The sequence below is a fragment of the Phyllobates terribilis genome, unplaced genomic scaffold (assembly GCF_046119375.1).
Source record: "Phyllobates terribilis strain yellow unplaced genomic scaffold, ASM4611937v1 Scaffold_3__8_contigs__length_932513732, whole genome shotgun sequence".
NCBI classification, from domain to species: Eukaryota; Metazoa; Chordata; class Amphibia; order Anura; family Dendrobatidae; genus Phyllobates; species Phyllobates terribilis.
Genome location: NW_027362763.1, coordinates 263,581,818 through 263,599,427, shown reverse-complemented (window position 1 = coordinate 263,599,427; position 17,610 = coordinate 263,581,818).

Sequence of the window (17,610 nt, the reverse complement as noted above, 5' to 3'; positions counted from 1 at the left end):
TCACCATCTCCCGCCTTGACTATTGCAACATTCTCCTCTGTGGCCTACCTGCTAACACTCTCGCACCCCACCAGTCCATCCTCAACTCTGCTGCACAACTTGTTCATCTCTCGCCTCGCTACTCCTCTGCTACCCCCCTTTGCAAATCCCTTCATTGGCTCCCATTCCCCCAGCGTATCCAGTTCAAACTACTAACACTGACCTACAAAGCCATCCATAACCTCTCTCCTCCGTACATCTCTGAACTAATCTCCCGATATATTCCCTCACGCAATCTCCGGTCCTCCCGAGACCTCCTTCTCTTCTCCACACTTATTCGTTCCTCACGCAATCGCCTCCAAGATTTCTCCCAAATATCCCCCGTTCTATGGAATTCTGTGCCTCAACACGTCCGATTATCCACCACACCTGGATCCTTCAGACGGAACCTGAAAGCCCATCTCTTCAAACCAGGGTCGGACTGGGGTGCCTAGGGCCCACCAGGGGAACTGACTCTAGGGGCCCACACTACAGCCCACCATAAACAGTTTTATTACTTGTTATGCTTTTCTATAATGCACTATAGTTACATGATTGGCCATGCTGTGGAGCACCAAGCGGCAGGACTTTGTTCGAACAGTCATTCCGTACTGCCAGAGTCCCTTTAATGGTAACTTGTCACCTTGAAAAACGCTATTTATCTGCAGACATAGGGGTAATCTGCAGGTAAATAGGGTTTAAAGCCTGGTTAGAGCATATTAGCAGAGCACTACAAGATACTCAGATAACACCCGAGCATGCTGGGATCACACCTTATCCGACCACGCTCGCTCAGCACTAGTTGCCAGGTGCTGCTGCCATGTTAGTCATTCAATGAAGCTCAGCCTGAGGTTGGGCTCCATGGAAGTGTCACAATCAAGGTGCCGGACGTTATTGCAGCACGCTCACTTTGTAGTTCGCGGTGACTGTAATGTCTCTTATCCGACCACGCTCACTCAGCACTACTGGCAACCCATCAGCAACCTGCAACTGCGTCACAGGGGGCTGAAGGGAACAGGTGACTGCATGCACCGGCCATTGTGCTATCGAAATGCCGCTGTCAGTGATTGACAAGGGCACTTAAATACTCAAAACAGCAGCAATCAAGGCGAGCTCTGATCACTGCTGTTACATGCAGACGCCCGCTATGTAACACAGCCGACATCTGCCCCGGTATGGAGCAGGCTCAGCTCCTGAACCCGCTTCATACAAGCACATACCAATGGTGACAGTTATGACAAGGTTAGCAAATTTCACTTGTCTGTTCCTAAATGTGGAAAGACAAATGGAATTCCCTAACACATGTGAAAGAGTCCTAATATATTTAGTAAAGGTGCCTCAAGCATATGAATGTTATTACACACCACAATGCACAGTTACATACACGCATCTTACAAAAATACATATTATTCCAGATACGCAGACGCGCACAAACACGCAGACGCGAACAAACACGCAGACGCGCAGAAACACGCAGACGCGCACAAACACGTAGACACGCACAAACACGTAGACACGCACAAACACACAGACGCGCACAAACACACACAAACACATCAGTACATGAATACATCATCTGAACCACCATCAATTGTAATGTCAGGTCAGACCCATATATCTTTGTATCGCATAAACCTACAACTCCCAGTATGTAATTAACAATAGAGATACTGGGAGTTGTTATCAGTCATCATCAGACTGCGGACCATACAGGAACCACAGTACTGATGAGACACAGGCAGGATCACAAATGAACATTTACATCCAGGTATCTTACCTGAGACGGCTTCTCTGATTAGAGTCGTTCTCTTTCTTTTCTTCCTCTTGTCCAGATTCCATGATGACTTTTCCCATCCACAGCTCGTGGACGTCCATCTTCTCCGGTCTTCTGCAGCACATCCCGACACGATGCCCTTAAAGATAGCAGTGTCATTATAATGCTCCTGAATAAAAATATCTACACTGAGCCCCTGAATAAACCTAACTCTTACAATGCTCCCTGCACAAAACATGACATACACTCTACCCCTCTTATGGTACCTGCTCTCCACACTGTCCTCTCCTTACCATATTGTGCCCCCTCTTCACACTGTCCTCTCACACTGTGTCCCCCTTATACTGCCCAGTCTCTATACTGTGCCCCTTCATCACACTCCCCCTCCTCAGCATACTGTTCCCTCGTTGCTGTGCCCTCACACTGTTCCCCCCATACTGCCGCATCTCTATACCTTCCCCCACACTACCTAGTCTCTGTGCTGTGTCACCTCACACTTTTCTCCCTCCATACTGTCTCCTCACACTATTCCCCCACTCTCCATACTGTTTCCTCATACATCTCCATTCTGTTAATGCACCCATTCCCACCCCTCCCCTAGTTCACCATACTGTTTCTTCACACATCTCCCCATTCTGTCTCCTAAAATTTCTCTCCCATCTCTCCCCAAATATAATAAATCTTCGGAAGAGCACACAGACGTGCAGAAGCATGCTTACACACACGAAAACAAGCGCACACAGACACATACTAAGGGCCCTTTCACACGTCAGTACGTGCAGTGACAGTGTCCACACGTACCAGAGACATTGGTACACGTAGACCCATTCAAATGAATGTGCACATGTCAGGGTGTGTCCACTTTCCACAGACAGAACATGTGGTGTCCGTGGGCAAAACACGCTGACATGTCTGTTTTTTACCTGCTGCACCTCCCGCAAAACATCCCGCATACTGATGACAGTTAGTGCTGTTTCCAAGCACCGGGTGCTGAGCGCTGCCCTCAACATAGATCCCTGCCGGTGCTGCGATCAGCAGCAGGGTCAATGATGAGCGTAGTAGTCTACTCCCACCATGTCCCGCTCACGCCGAGGAGAATAAGTCCTGCAGCGAGTGGACCCCGGAGCCGCGCTCAACAAGCGGTGCCCTGTAAATCACTGAGCCCAGCTCCAGGGCCCGCTCGCTGCAGGAGTCATTCCCCTCGTCGTGAGCGCTCACACAGATTACAGCAGGTGACACTTAGGAGAGGTGAGTATAAGAATTTTTTTATTTTATTCCTATTTTTACAGTTGGACATGGCGGGAGTAGACTACTACTCTCATCATTGACCCTGCTGCTGCTGATCGCAGCACCGGCAGGGATCTATGATGAGGGCAGCGCTCAGCACCCGGCTCTTGGGAACAGCGCTAACTGTACACTGATTCCCAAGCGCCGGTATGTGTCACACGGATGACACACAGGTGGACACGGATATCTCCAGTCCCGTAAATATCTGGACATGTGAAAGAGCCCTAATACACACACGCAGATACAGATACTCACAGAAATGGGGACACGTACACACACAGGCAAGCACACACAGAAATGCACGCACACACATGTGAAGACACATATACACACGTAGACATGCAGGCACTCAAATACATACACACACACGCATGCAGGCAAAAAACACACCACACACACACACACACGCAGGCATATACACACACACACACACACACAGGCATATACACACACACACAGGCATATACACACACACAGGCATATACACACACATGCAGGCAGCATATACACACAAATTCATCAAATTCATACAAACACACACAAATATTACACTACCTGTACAGTACAGACGCGCTCCTAAGGCGGGAGACTGCAGTGCAGGGAGCGCTGTGACGTCACCTTTAGCAGACGTGCGGCCCTGTCTGCTGAGTGTGACGCTGCAGTGCAGCCCCTGCACTCCTGCTCCCAGGCCCCTCCCGCTACTGTCCTGGGCATCGCGGCGGTGAGAGTGCGTGCGCGCGCCCTTAAAGGGCCCGCGACCACTTTTTTTTCCTTTTTTTTTTTAATTCTCCTCTGTCTTCTCTGCAGGGGGCCCGGGGCCCACCGGGAAATTTCCCGGCACCCCGCCAGGCCAGTCCGAGCCTGCTTCAAACAAGCTTACAGCCTGCCATGACCTTGCTTGCTGCCACCTCAACCAACAACACCGGAGCTACTGCAACCCCTCAACCTACTGTCTCCGCCCCATTCCCGTAGAATGTAAGCCCGCAAGGGCAGGGTCCTCTTCCCTCCTTACCGTTCTATCATTGTTAGTTTGTTTACTGTAAGTGATATCTGTATTTAGTATGTAACCCCTCCTTATGTACAGCGCCATGGAATCAATGGCACTATATAAATTAATAATAATAATAATAATTATTAAATAGGCAGCAGAGTTGATGGTGCATTAGGGGATGGTTCAAGATTGTTAGATGAGACTTAAAAAAGGTAACTGTGGTAGTCTAGGCTGGAGATGATGAGGACATGCATTAACACTTCTGTTTTTTCAAAGTTGGAAAAAGAGTACATTCATGAGATTTTTTTAATTTTGAGGTGGGAGGAGCTGGTAAGGGTTGAAATGTGCAGTTTGAAAAAATAAAAAGTGTGAGAATCAGAAAATTATAGAGCGATTTACCTTGGTCAAAATGCATGTGTTTGGAGTGGACTCAGGAGCTGTGCCCACTCCGAACAGGGCAGATGCCGGCTGTAACAAAGCCATAATCTGCTTGTAACAACAGTGATAGGCGCTAGCAGCTGTTTAACTATTTAAATGCCATTGTCAATCACTGACAGCGGAATTTAAATAGCTCAATTGCCAATGTAAGCGCTCACAGGACCTTGCAACGCGATTGCGGGAGACCAATGGGATACCATGGCAGTCGGGCCAGCGGAGCTTGAAAGAATATTGTGATTAATACTGTGATATTTACTGATTTATACTATGATATAGTAACATAGTAACATAGTTTTTAAGGTTGAAGGAAGACTAAGTCCATCTAGTTCAACCCATAGCCTAACATGTTGATCCAGAGGAAGGCAAAAAAAAAACACGTGGCAAACACTAAGCTCCACATTGGGGAAAAAAATTCCTTCCCGACTCCAAACGACAATCAGACTAGTTCCCTGGATCAACGCCCTATCAAGGAATCTAGTATATATAACCTGTAATATTATACTTTTCAAGAAAGGCATCCATGCCCTTCTTAAATTTTAATAGTGAATCACTCATTACAACATCATGCGGCAGAGAGTTCCATAGTCCACTGCTCTTACAGTAAAGAATCCGCGTCTGTGATTATGATTAAACCTTCTTTCCTCCAGACGTAGAAGATGCCCCCTTGTCCCCGTCTCTGGCCTCAGAGTAAAAAGATCAGTAGAAAGGTCTTTGTACTGTCCCCTCATATACTTGTACATAGTAATAAGATCACCCCTAAGCCTTCGTTTTTCCACAGTAAATAACCCCAAATGTAATAACCTGTCTTGGTATTGCAGACCCCCAGTCTTCTAATAACCTTGGTCGCTCTTCTCTGCACCCGCTCTAGTTCAGCTATGTCTTTCTTATACACCGGAGACCAGAACTGTATACAGTATTCTAAGTGTGGTCGCACTAGTGACTTGTATAGAGGTAAAATTATGTTCTCCTCATGAGCATCTATGCCTCTTTTAATGCATCCCATTATTTTATTTGCTTTTGCAGCAGCTGCCTGACACTGGCCACTAAACATGAGCTTGTCGTCCACCAATACACCCAGGTCTTTTTCAGTTACAGTTTTCCCCAGTGTTTTACAATTAAGCATATAATTATACATTTTATTTCCTCAGCCCAAGTGTATTACCTTACATTTATCCCCGTTAAAGCTCATTTGCCATTTATCAGCCCAAGCTTCTAGTTTACATAGATCCTCCTGTAATATAAAATTGTCCTCCTATGTATTGATTACCCTGGTGTCATCTGCAAATATTGAAATATTACTCTGTATGCCCCCTACAAGGTCATTAATAAATATGTTAAAAAGAAGGGGGCCCAATACTGACCACTGTGGTACCCCACTGTTAACTGAGACCCAGTCTGAGTGTTTTCCATTAATAACCACCCTTTGTTTCCTATCACTGAGCCAATTCTTAACCCACATGCATATATTTTCCCCTATCCCCATTGTTCTCATTTTATGTATCAACCTTTTGTGTGGAACCGTATCAAACGCTTTTGAAAAGTCCATATACACAACATCCACTGCATTTCCTTGGTCCAGTCCGGAACTTGCCTCCTCATAAAAACTGATCAAATTAGTTTGATAGGAACGGTCCCTCGTAAACCCATGTTGATATTGGGTCATGAGGTTATATTTCTTCAGATACTCTAGTATAGCAACTCTTAGGAAACCCTCCAGGATTTTACCCACAGTAGAGGTTAAGCTTACTGGCCTATAATTTCCAAGTTCGGTTTTTGTCCCCTTTTTGAATATTGGCACCACATTTGCTATACGCCAGTCCTGTGGTACAGACCCTGTTATTATGGAATCTTTAAAGATCAAAAATAATGGTCTATTTATGACGTTACTTAATTCCTGCAGTACTCACGGGTATATCCCATCCGGGACCGGGGATTTGTCAACTTTAGTGATTTTTAGACACCGCCGTACTTCCTGCTGGGTTAAGCAAGTGACATTTAATGGTGAATTTTTGTTATCACTAATCATGTTTTCTGTCATGCGATTTTCTTGTGTAAATACAGTTGAAAAAAAATCATTTAGCATATTGGCTTTTTCCTCATCCTCATCCACCATTTCACCCAGACTATTTTTAAGGGGGCCAACACTATAATTTTTTAGTTTTTTACTATTTATGTAGTTAAAGAATATTTTGGGATTATTTTTACTTTCTCTGGCAATGATTCTCTGTCTCAATCTTTGCTGGCTTGATTTATTTTTTTCAGAATTTATTTAATTTTCTATATTTATTTAATGCTTTCTTTTTGTGACTTTTGCGCCCCTTGCAGCTCTATTTAGCCATAGTGGTTTCCTCCTATTTCAAGCATGTTTATTCCCATAGGGTATATATTGTGCACAGGTCCTATTCAGGATGCTAATAAATGTCTATTTGCTTTGTGTAGCTTTATGTCTCAGGATATCATCCCTGTTTATTGCACTAAGGCTGTGTGCCCACGATGCGTTTTTTAAGCGTTTCCACAGCGGCAAAAACGCTGCAGAAACGCTTAAAAAACACATGGTAGAAGGCCTGCCATGTTCCCCAATGATAATCTGCATGTGCTGTGTACATGCTGTGGAAATTTCCGCTGCGGATTATCATTGCGGAAAAAAACGCAGCACTACCAATTATTTTGCGGAAGTGCTGCGTTTCCGCCGCCATTGGCTTGCATTAGATCGCATGGATTACGCATCACTGTATAAGTAGATGCACATTCCATGCGTTCTAATGTGCGGATGGTACCCAGGTCTAGAGAAGAGGAGACTCTCCTCCGAACCCGGGTACCATAGAAAACTGTAAAAAAAAAAAGAATAAAATAAAAAATAAATATATACTTACCTTCTGGCGGCCCCCGATGCGCTCCTCCTCTCATGCCGGCAGTTTGCGATTGACTGAAGGACCTGTGCTGACGTCATAGTCATGTGATGGGTCACGCGACGCTGACGTCGGCAGGTCCTTCAGTGTAACGCGATCTGCCGGCAGCCGGGACGGTGAAGCAAGACACCGGGGGCCATCAGAAGGTAAGTATAGATTTATTTTTTATTTTTTGACGTTTTCTCGGGTCACACTATATAAATCCATGCTGTTTTCATGGATTTATATAGTGTGACCAAGTTGTCAAGCACTTTCCAAGTGATGCTAAAATCGCTTGGAAAGCACTTGACAACCCGCATGCGGAAATGCATGTGAAGAACGCTTCACATCCGCATGTCCATGGCAGGAAAAACACATGTACAATCCGCATGCGTTTTTTCAGACAGGGGAGATGCAGAAACGCTCAGGAAAAATCCGAAGCATTTCTGCATCGTGGGCACATAGCCTAAGATAATTTCTCAACCGTTGGAAATTTGCCTTCCTGAAGTTTAGTGTCCTTGTAACCCCTCTACTACACATCTTATTAAAGGTTACATGAAAAGTTATTATTTTGTGATCACTATTACCCAAGTGACCCCCAACTCGTATATTTGATATGCGGTCTGGCCTGTTGGTTAATATTGGGTCTAGCAGTGCCCCCCTTCTTGTTGGGTCCTTAACCAGTTGTGAAAGGTAATTGTCTCTCATAGTTGTCAAAAACCTATTACTTTTGCTTGAACTACAGGTTTCTGTCCCCCAATGTATTTCAGGGTAGCTGAAGTCCCCCATAATAATTCCTTCTCCTTGAGTCGCTGCTTCATCTATTTGCTTTACGAGGATATTCTCCGCTGCTTCCATTATTTTTGGAGACTTATAACAAACCCCTATCAGTAATTTATTATTTTTCCCCCTCCTCTTATCCCCACCCTAGTTAAATTCTCCCTAGGGAAACTAAAAAATAAAGTAGAAAAGTAAAAAAAAAAAAAAAAGTTTTAAAAATATAAAAAATTAAACAAATATAAAAGTTTAAATCACTCCCTTTTCCTAATTTCAAAATAAAGAATAATAATAATATTTGGTAACACTGAGTCCATAAAAGTCTGGTCTGTCAAAATCTAAAATATTTTTCGGGGCTATAAGAGGCATCGGACCATAAGACGCACCCAAATTTTGGGGTCGAAAATAGGAAAAAAATATTTTTTATAATATGGGGGTCCATCTTATAGTCTGAATAGGTATGGTATCTTACCTGGGGGGTGGTGGAGCAGGGGTCACAGAAGGCAGGGTCCTTCAGGAAGCTGGCAGAAGTGGAGGAATGTTGCAGACCCTGGGTGTGAGAACGCGGTGCTCCAGCAGGCGGGAGTTGCGGTGGTGGTAGAGCGGGATCGCAGGGCCCTCCGTTCCCTCCGTCCCTCAGGAACCCAGCGGCGGCAGTAAAAGAGGTGAGGTGCTGAGCTGGCTATCTGCCTGTGAGGCAGAGAGTCTGGCTGTGAGGCAGAGAGTCTGGCTGTGAGTCTGGCTGTGAGGCAGAGAGTCTGGGAGGCAGAGAGGCAAAGCGTTGCTTTCCAGTGGCCGCGACCACCTTCCTCAAGCTGTGATCTACAGGAAAATGGCCACTGAGATCCCAGTCTGCGCATGCACCGGCTCGGGCGGCCATTTTCCTGTAGACCACGGCTCCACGAAGATGGCCGAGACCACTGGAAAGCAGCGCTCGACACTCTGCCTCACTTCCTCACCACCGACAGCAAGACACCGGTCCCGCAGCACCTCATGCCACCAAGTTCCTGAGGGAGGGAGGGAATGGAGGACCCTGCGATCCCACTCCACCACCACCGCGACTATCCGGTAAGCTTAGCTTCGGACCATAAGACTCACCCCCCATTTTCCTGCCAAATTTGGGGGAGAAAAGTGCGTCTTATGGTCCGAAAAATACGTTATTGAAAACATGTTAAATGGCGGTAAAAAAAAAAGCAAAATGGCAGATTTTCAGTTTTTCAGCCACTGCAGTTCCCCCAAAAATGCAATAAACAGTGATCAATATGTCATATGTACCCTTAAACTACAGCATTGCTTGCAAAAAAAAACAGACCTCTTACAGCTTTATGGATAGAAAAATAGAAAATTGATGGGTCTCAAAAAAACAGCCGCAGAAACAAATGTTTTTTTACAAACTTCAAAATATTTTATCACTACTAAAATATATAATATTACTGCACGATGAACATTGTAAAAATAAAACCAGAAAAACAATGACAGAATTGCAGTTTTTTCCATGATTTTACACAACTTGGAATTTCTTTCCTGTTTTTCAGTACTTGATACGGTAAAATGATTGTTGTCATTCAAAACTACAACTCATCCAGCAAAAAAACAAATGTTTATGATGCTATTTGGGCAGAAAAATAAAAAAATTATGGCTATTGACAGAAATCGAGGAAAAAAAACAATGCGCAAAAACAAAATAATCTGCTGGTATCAAAGGGTTTAAATGTGATTTATTGGTTTGGTGGGGGTGTTGAGTTTGATGGTGGAAGGATAATGAGTAGTGATGGGCAAGAGTACTCAGCACTGCTCGGTACTCGATCAAGCATCCTGGTGCTCAAGACACTCGGTACTCGATCAAGTATCCCGGTACTCTGGCGCCATGCTCAATTCAAGGCCTCGCATGTATGCCTCACTTCCTCACCACCAACAGCAAGACACTGGCCCCACAGCACCTCATGCCACCGGGTTCCTGAGGGAGGGAGGGAATGGAGGGCCCTGCGATCCCACTCTACCACCACCGCAACTATCCGGTAAGCTTAGGTTCGGACCATAAGACGCATCCCCAATTTTCCTCCCAAATTTGGGGGAGAAAAGTGCGTCTTATCCCAGTACTCTAGCACCATGCTCAATTCCCGGCCTCGCATGTCTCGCAGCTGATTTTCAGCATAAACATGGGGGATTGCCTGCCAATTGTAACATATCTGGCGGCGTCCTTGCATAGTGGTCCATCTCCCACTGTGCTACAGCGCGCACTTGATCTCCAGTCCAGACTGCCACTTTGGCTTCTTTCCATATTGTCTGCTTTGCTCTGCTCTGGCTGCTTAGGGCGACGCCCGCTGAACTTCCTGTTTCTTGTAGCTGCTGCAGACACACCCCTGATGCGTCCTCAGCCTATTGCTGTCTGTCACCTAGTATTTAAACCAGCTCCTCCTTGGAATCCATGCCTGAGCATCTTGTTCTGTCAGTTGGCTTCTTGTCACTGTTGTGCCAGGTCCTGTCTATGTTTTCTGCCTTGCGGTATCAGTTCCCGTGTCTGAACTGTGTCCTGTTCTTTGTACTCTAGCCAGCTGTTTGTCTGCCTTCCTGGAGGCCGTATTTCCAGGCCTGTCTGAACACGCTCCTAGCCTGTTCGTCTCGCCCTCTGGGGGCCGCATACCCAGACTCGCTCCTGTATTTGTTGCAGTACAGTTCCTGTCTGAACTGTCTCCTAGCTTCCTACCTGTTTTGTCTTTATGTCTGTTTGTTCCCTTTTTCTGCAGTGTCTGAACCAGCACTTGGCTTTACCTAGGCTCGTTCCTGCATTTTGTTGCAGTTATTGTTCTTGTCTGAACTGTCTCCTAGCTTCTTACCTGTTTTGTCTTTATGTCCGTTTGCTCCCTTTTTCCGTAGAGTCTGAACCTGCACCTAACTTCTACTCGTTATCATTGTACTTCCGTTTGTGAGTTGGAGTCCTTTCGCTACTTCTTTGCAAGTACCTTGTGTGTTTCTGGTTCTGTCTTTCTTTTCCAGTCTGTTCCGTGTGAACAAAGCCCTGTCCCCTTTGCTTTATCTTTGTTTACCGCTTCGGTGATTTATGTCTGTCCTGTCTTACTTACCGCTTCGGCGGTTCCTGCCCGCTCAGTCTTGTCCACCACACTTGCGGTGTTGCTCTGCTAAGCCCTGTCCACCGCGTCTGCGGTTTTGCTCGGCTCGGCCTTGTCCACCACGTCTGCGGTTTTGCTCTGCTCAGCCATGTCCACCGCGTCTGCGGTTTTGCTCTGCTCAGCCTTGTCTACCGCGTCTGTGGTTTTGCTCTGCTCAGCCTTGTCTACTGCGTCTGCGGTTTCGCTCTGCTCAGCCTTGTCTACTGCGTCTGCGGTTTCGCTCTGCTCAGCCTTGTCTACCGCGTCTGCGGTTTTGCTCTGCTCAGCCCTGTCCACCGCGTCTGTGGTTTTGTTCTGCTCAGCCTTGTCCACCGCGTCTGCGGTTTTGCTCTGCTCGGCCTTGTCCACCGCGTCTGCGGTTTTGTTCTGCTCAGCCTTGTCCACCGCGTCTGCGGTTTTGCTCTGCTCGGCCTTGTCCACCGCGTCTGCGGTTTTGCTCTGCTCGGCCTTGTCTACCGCACCTGCTGTTTCGCTTTGCTCTGCTTGATTACCGCATCTGCGGCTCTGAACCCGTCTCCCAGTCTGTACTGGACCCTACCCAGCCTGTGCTCTAACCTGCCAGTTCCTGTATTCCCCGGTGTGGGTCAACAGCCGTGTCCGGGGTCTGACCTGGAGTGGCACCTGGTCCCTCTGCTCGGTTCCTCCCTGGTGCACTGGCGTCGTATGCCGTCGTGCGACCTTGGTCGGATCGGGCAGATACTTAGTTACGCCCCTCCAGGCACTCTCCGGTTCATGGCACAGTGGAATCACTAATCACGCACACGCCAGTCAGTCCGGGCGTGTGCATTACACCAATTACGGTAAAGCCATAGTCATGTTGGCTACTGGCATTACTGTAATTGACTGGCTGCATCAGGTCATTGGGTCTATATAAGACCTAGTGACGCAATGCTCGCCACACTGTACCCGGAACCAGAGTAGGGAGAGTCGCTGCAGAAGGGAAAGTGTTATAGGCCTTGCTGAAGAAACCCAAAACCAACAGTCCTTTATCGGGGCTCCATCCACTGTACTCAATACCGCTGTGAGATGTACTATTTAGTGTAGGGAAAGCTGGTGGGGAAGGGATAGTGCATTACAGGCATTGCTGAAGAAAAAAAAATCCTTATCAGGGCTCCATCTATTGTATTTAATACCGCTGTGAGATATACTATTTAGTGTAGGGAAAGCTAGTGGAGAAGGGATTGTGCATTATAGGGATTGCTCAAAAAAAAAAATCCTTATCAGGGCTCCATCTATTGTATTCAATACCGCTGTGAGCTGTACTATTTGGTGAAGACAATTCATTACTGGTGTTGCTTAAAAAAATATATATTATTTTTTATCAGGGCTCGATCTATTCTATTCTAGTCCCTATTAAGACCACTGTTAGCTGTATACCTGATTTAAATGCGCAAGGCATGCGGTAAGGGATGGGGAAGTGGACATGCTGCTGATGATGCCCTCAGAGGCTGAGACCGTTGGACAGGTGAAACTGTACCTTCTGTAGGAGCACAACAAACATGCTCATCCATCAGACCTAGCTTCCTGTCCCACTTTGCAGTGGAGCGCGGGACACCACTCTTGAAGCCAGAACAGTGCGTACAGGTGGTCGGTTGGATTGAAGATAATACTTCCAGTCTATTTTGCAGCACCACCCTGTTTTCCACACATTCCAATCTCACTAGCCAAGTGGCTGGACCACATAATCCTCACACTGATCCTCCTTCCTCCCACCATGGCGAGTCCCAGGAGACAAGTGACCCCCGTTTGGACACTCTGAGGAGTGCTTTACCTTTCCATTTATAGCTTCTTCTGGCCTTTCACCATGCACGTTTAAAGAGGGACATGAGGTGATCATGTGCAGTGATGCCCAAATATTTGAGCAGCCATGGTCAGGAGAAGCTGAGGGTGGGGAACGGCAATTATTGTCTCAAGAGATGGATGATGATGAGATACAGTTGCTAACAAGACATGTTAAGGTAATAAGTCAGAAGGAGGACCAGAGTGAGGAAGTGGAAGACGAGGTGGTGGGTGATGAAGTCACTGACCCAACCTGGTAAGATGGCATGCACAGCGAGCACAGCAAAGCAGAGGGGGAGGGATCCACAGCACAGCAGCAGGCAGTGGGGTGGCCAGAGGGAGAATGCGGTCAACTGTTTCCCAGAGTACCAACACACGGCCACATCCCAGGCCAAGGGTTAGGTGTTCCAAAGTCTGGCGCTTTTTACGGAATGTGCAGAAAACAAGAAAACGGTTATTTCCAACCATTTGTATGAAGCTCAGCAGGGGCCTGACCACCACCAGCATGCTTAGGCACATATCATCCAAGCATCTGACTAGGTGGGCCAAACGCCTGGGTTCACAATCAGTGTCCATGGGTGACACCACTGCCTCTCCCTCTGTGCTATGACCTTGCCAATCCCCTGTCTATGGTGCAGGCGTGGATGCATCCAGCCCTGCACCTGTTGTTGCACATTCACAAGCACCATCAGCAACCACAATTACTTTGTTGTCCCATTGCAGCGTTGTCCCTTACCCAGGCCTTGGAACACAAGCGGAAATACGCAGCCACCCACCCACAGGCCCAAACACTAAACGGCCACATTTCCAGACTGCTTGCCCTGTAAACGTTGCAGTTTCCTTTTTTTCTGGTGTATTCCCATGCACCCCTTCCTACCCAAACAAGAGTAACCAGTTTATAGTTTATTCTTTTTTATGTCCTCCTCCTTCTCCTCTTCCTCCTCATCCACCATATCAACAAGGTGATCATGAAACCCTCGTTCTTAATTTTTACAGGGTGTGTATGATGCCCTTCTTCATCATTTTTAGAGGCTGGCCTCTTAAAATCTCTTACATATATGTAAACTCCCCAGGGGTAAATGTTTCTCATCCCTTGCACTTAGTGCATAAGATTTACCAGTCTAGGAGTCCCACTCCTTCCAAATGGTAAAAAAAATGTTTTCTGAGGCCCTCCCTTAAATCTCTTCCAATGTGTACTGCAATCCCTCCTTTAAATTTTTGCTAGGCCTTGCACTAAGTGCATAGGCTTTAGCAGTGTAGGAGTCCTACTGGTTTTAAAATTCTCTCTCTGGACATGAGTCTCTGAGAAAATAGCCACAGTGACTCACCACGCACTTCCTGTGGGCATAGGTCCACCTCTTCAGGTGCCTGTCCGCTGATGCGCTGCCAGTCACTCTCTTTAACTGAACTGCTTTGATCCTCTTCTCTTCACAAGTTACAGTGAATGCAGCCTTTTCCATCACATCGTTGTTTTGTGTTGTTTCTTAAAATTTTAATACAGCAATGGCGGTAAGATCTTTACTATCCACATAGTCTTCATTAGCCACGTCAACAGCTTTCGTTTCATTCAAGTCAAGTTCTTGCTTTTTGCCATCTTGTTATGTTTCTCATTGTCTCATATGAGTATCATTTGATGAAAATGAGTGCTCCTTCTGGTCACATACAGTACAAACCAAAAGTTTGGACACACCTTCTCATTTAAAGATTTTTCTGTATTTTCATGACTTTGAAAATTGTACATTCACACTGAAGGCATCAAAACTATGAATTAACACATGTGGAATTATATACTTAACAAAAAAGTGTGAAACAACTGAAAATACGTCTTATATTCTAGGTTCTTCAAAGTAGCCACCTTTTGCTTTGATGACTGCTTTGCACACTCTTGGCATTCTCTTGATGAGCTTCAAGAGGTAGTCACCGGAAATGGTTTTCACTTCACATGTGTGCCCTGTCAGGTTTAATAAGTGGGATTTCTTGCCTTACAAATGGGGTTGGGACCATCAGTTGTGTTGTGCAGAAGTCAGGTGGATACACAGCTGATAGTCCTACTGAATAGGCTGTTAGAATTTGTATTATGGCAAGAAAAAAGCAGCTAAGTAAAGAAAAACGAGTGGCCATCATTACTTTAAGAAATGAAGGTCAGTCAGTCCGAAAAATTGGGCAAACTTTGAAAGTGTCCCCAAGTGCAGTTGCAAAAACCATCAAGCGCTACAAAGAAACTGGTTCACATGAGGACCGCCTCAGGAAAGGAAGACGAAGAGTCACCTCTGCTTCTGAGGATAAGTTTATCCGAGTCACCTCAGAAATCGCAGGTTAACAGCAGCTCAGATTAGAGACCAGGTCAATGCCACACAGAGTTCTAGCAGCAGACACATCTCTACAACAACTGTTCAGAGGAGACTTTGTGCAGCAGGCCTTCATGGTAAAATAGCTGCTAGGAAACCACTGCTAAGGACAGGCAAAAAGCAGAAGAGACTTGTTTGGGCTAAAGAACACAAGGAATGGACATTACACCAGTGGAAATCTGTGCTTTGGTCTGATGAGTCCAAATTTTAGATCTTTGGTTCCAACCACCGTGTCTTTGTGCGACGCAGAAAAGGTGAACGGATGGACTCTACAAGCCTGGTTCCCACCGTGAAGCATGGAGGAGGAAGTGTGATGGTGTGGGGGTGATTTGCTGGTGACACTGTTGGGGATTTATTCAAAATTGAAGGCATACTGAACCAGTATGGCTACCACAGCATCTTGCAGCGGCATGCTATTCCATCCGGTTTGCATTTAGTTGGACCATCATTTATTTTTCAACAGGACAATGACCCCAAACACACCTCCAGGCTGTGTAAGGGCTATTTGACCAAGAAGGAGAGTGATGGGGTGCTACGCCAGATGACCTGACCTCCACAGTCACCAGACCTGAACCTAATCGAGATGGTTTGGGGTGAGCTGGACCGCAGAGTGAAGGCAAAAGGGCCAACAAGTGCTAAGCATCTCTGGGAACTCCTTCAAGATTGTTGGAAGACCATTTCTGGTGACTACCTCTTGAAGCTCATCAAGAGAATGCCAAGAGTGTGCAAAGCAGTCATCAAAGCAAAAGGTGGTTACTTTGAAGAACCTAGAATATAAGACATATTTTCAGTTGTTTCACACTTTTTTGTTAAGTATATAATTCCACATGTGTTAATTCATAGTTTTGATGCCTTCAGTGTGAATGTACAATTTTCATAGCCATGAAAATACAGAAAAATCTTTAAATGAGAAGGTGTGTCCAAACTTTTGGTCTGTACTGTAAATCTCTTCCACAGTCCACAACATGATAGCTTCTTTCCATGCATTCATTGACAGATTCAGGCTGCTTATGGTCATCTGTAGACAGAAAATCACAAAAGAAGGCAAAGTGTACAGAATTAATGAGCCGTTCGCAGTTTCACTGTACCATCCGTGTGTACACGGTAGTTGTGGGAGAGGGCCTTATCTTCCAATAATTTTCCAATCCAATTCACAAACCTTTTAAAATTGTCCAAAAAGTATTCTGAAGCCAAGTCAAGTTCTTGCTTTGTCCCATATTGTTGTATTTCACGTTGTCAAATGTTATTATCATCTTATGAAAATGAGTGTTCCTTCTTTTCACATAAATCATTTTCACAGTCCACCTTCTTTCCATGCATTCGTTGACAGATTCTGTCTCTTTGTACAATCTTTTTAAAATGTAAAAGTCCCAATCTTTTTACAATTTAAAACTCACAATCTTTTAACAATTGTCAAATAATTTATTCTCAGACCCTCCTCTACGTATTTTTCAGGGTGTATTGCAGTCCCTCCTAATTTTTTGCAGCCCATGCACTTAGTGCATAGGCTTCATGACTCTATAAGTCTCACTACCTAACAATTTTAACAGAATGCATATGGAGCCCTCCTTTTATGTCTAATACAGGGTGTATCGGAGTCCCTCTTCCATCTCATTTTTGGCAGTTCTTGCATTGTCCGCATATGCTTTGTGAGTTCAGAGTCCCTTCTTCATAAATTAAACAAGATGTGTCTCATCATGTCACACACTACATGCCCAGATAAGTTAGCAAAATGTTAAAGCAGAGAAAAAAAACTCAAGACTCCTCCACCCCTTAGGCTATGTTCACACATTTACTGCATTTTTTACTGCGTTTTTACTGCATTTTTGCACATTCTCATTGCTTTTAATGGTGAAAAAACTATTCACTGGTAAATGTAATTTTAACATTTTGCTAACAGTGACCTGCGAGTCAGAGAAGAATCCAGCATGTTCCCCATGCTGTTCCCAGTCCATTTGAACAATTTTCCATTTATTTCAGCGATTTTACTGCCCCCCAGGGAGGGTCTGCAATTATACTCGTTGCTCAAGTCGGACACCCGAGCAGTCCAACGTGCTCTATTCAAGTAACGAACACCCAAGCATTTTAGTGCTCTTTCATCAATAATAATCAATTTAGTTATCTCCATGTTTAGTTTTAGAAAGAAGAAAGAGCAGAGAAATTACAACACATATCATCT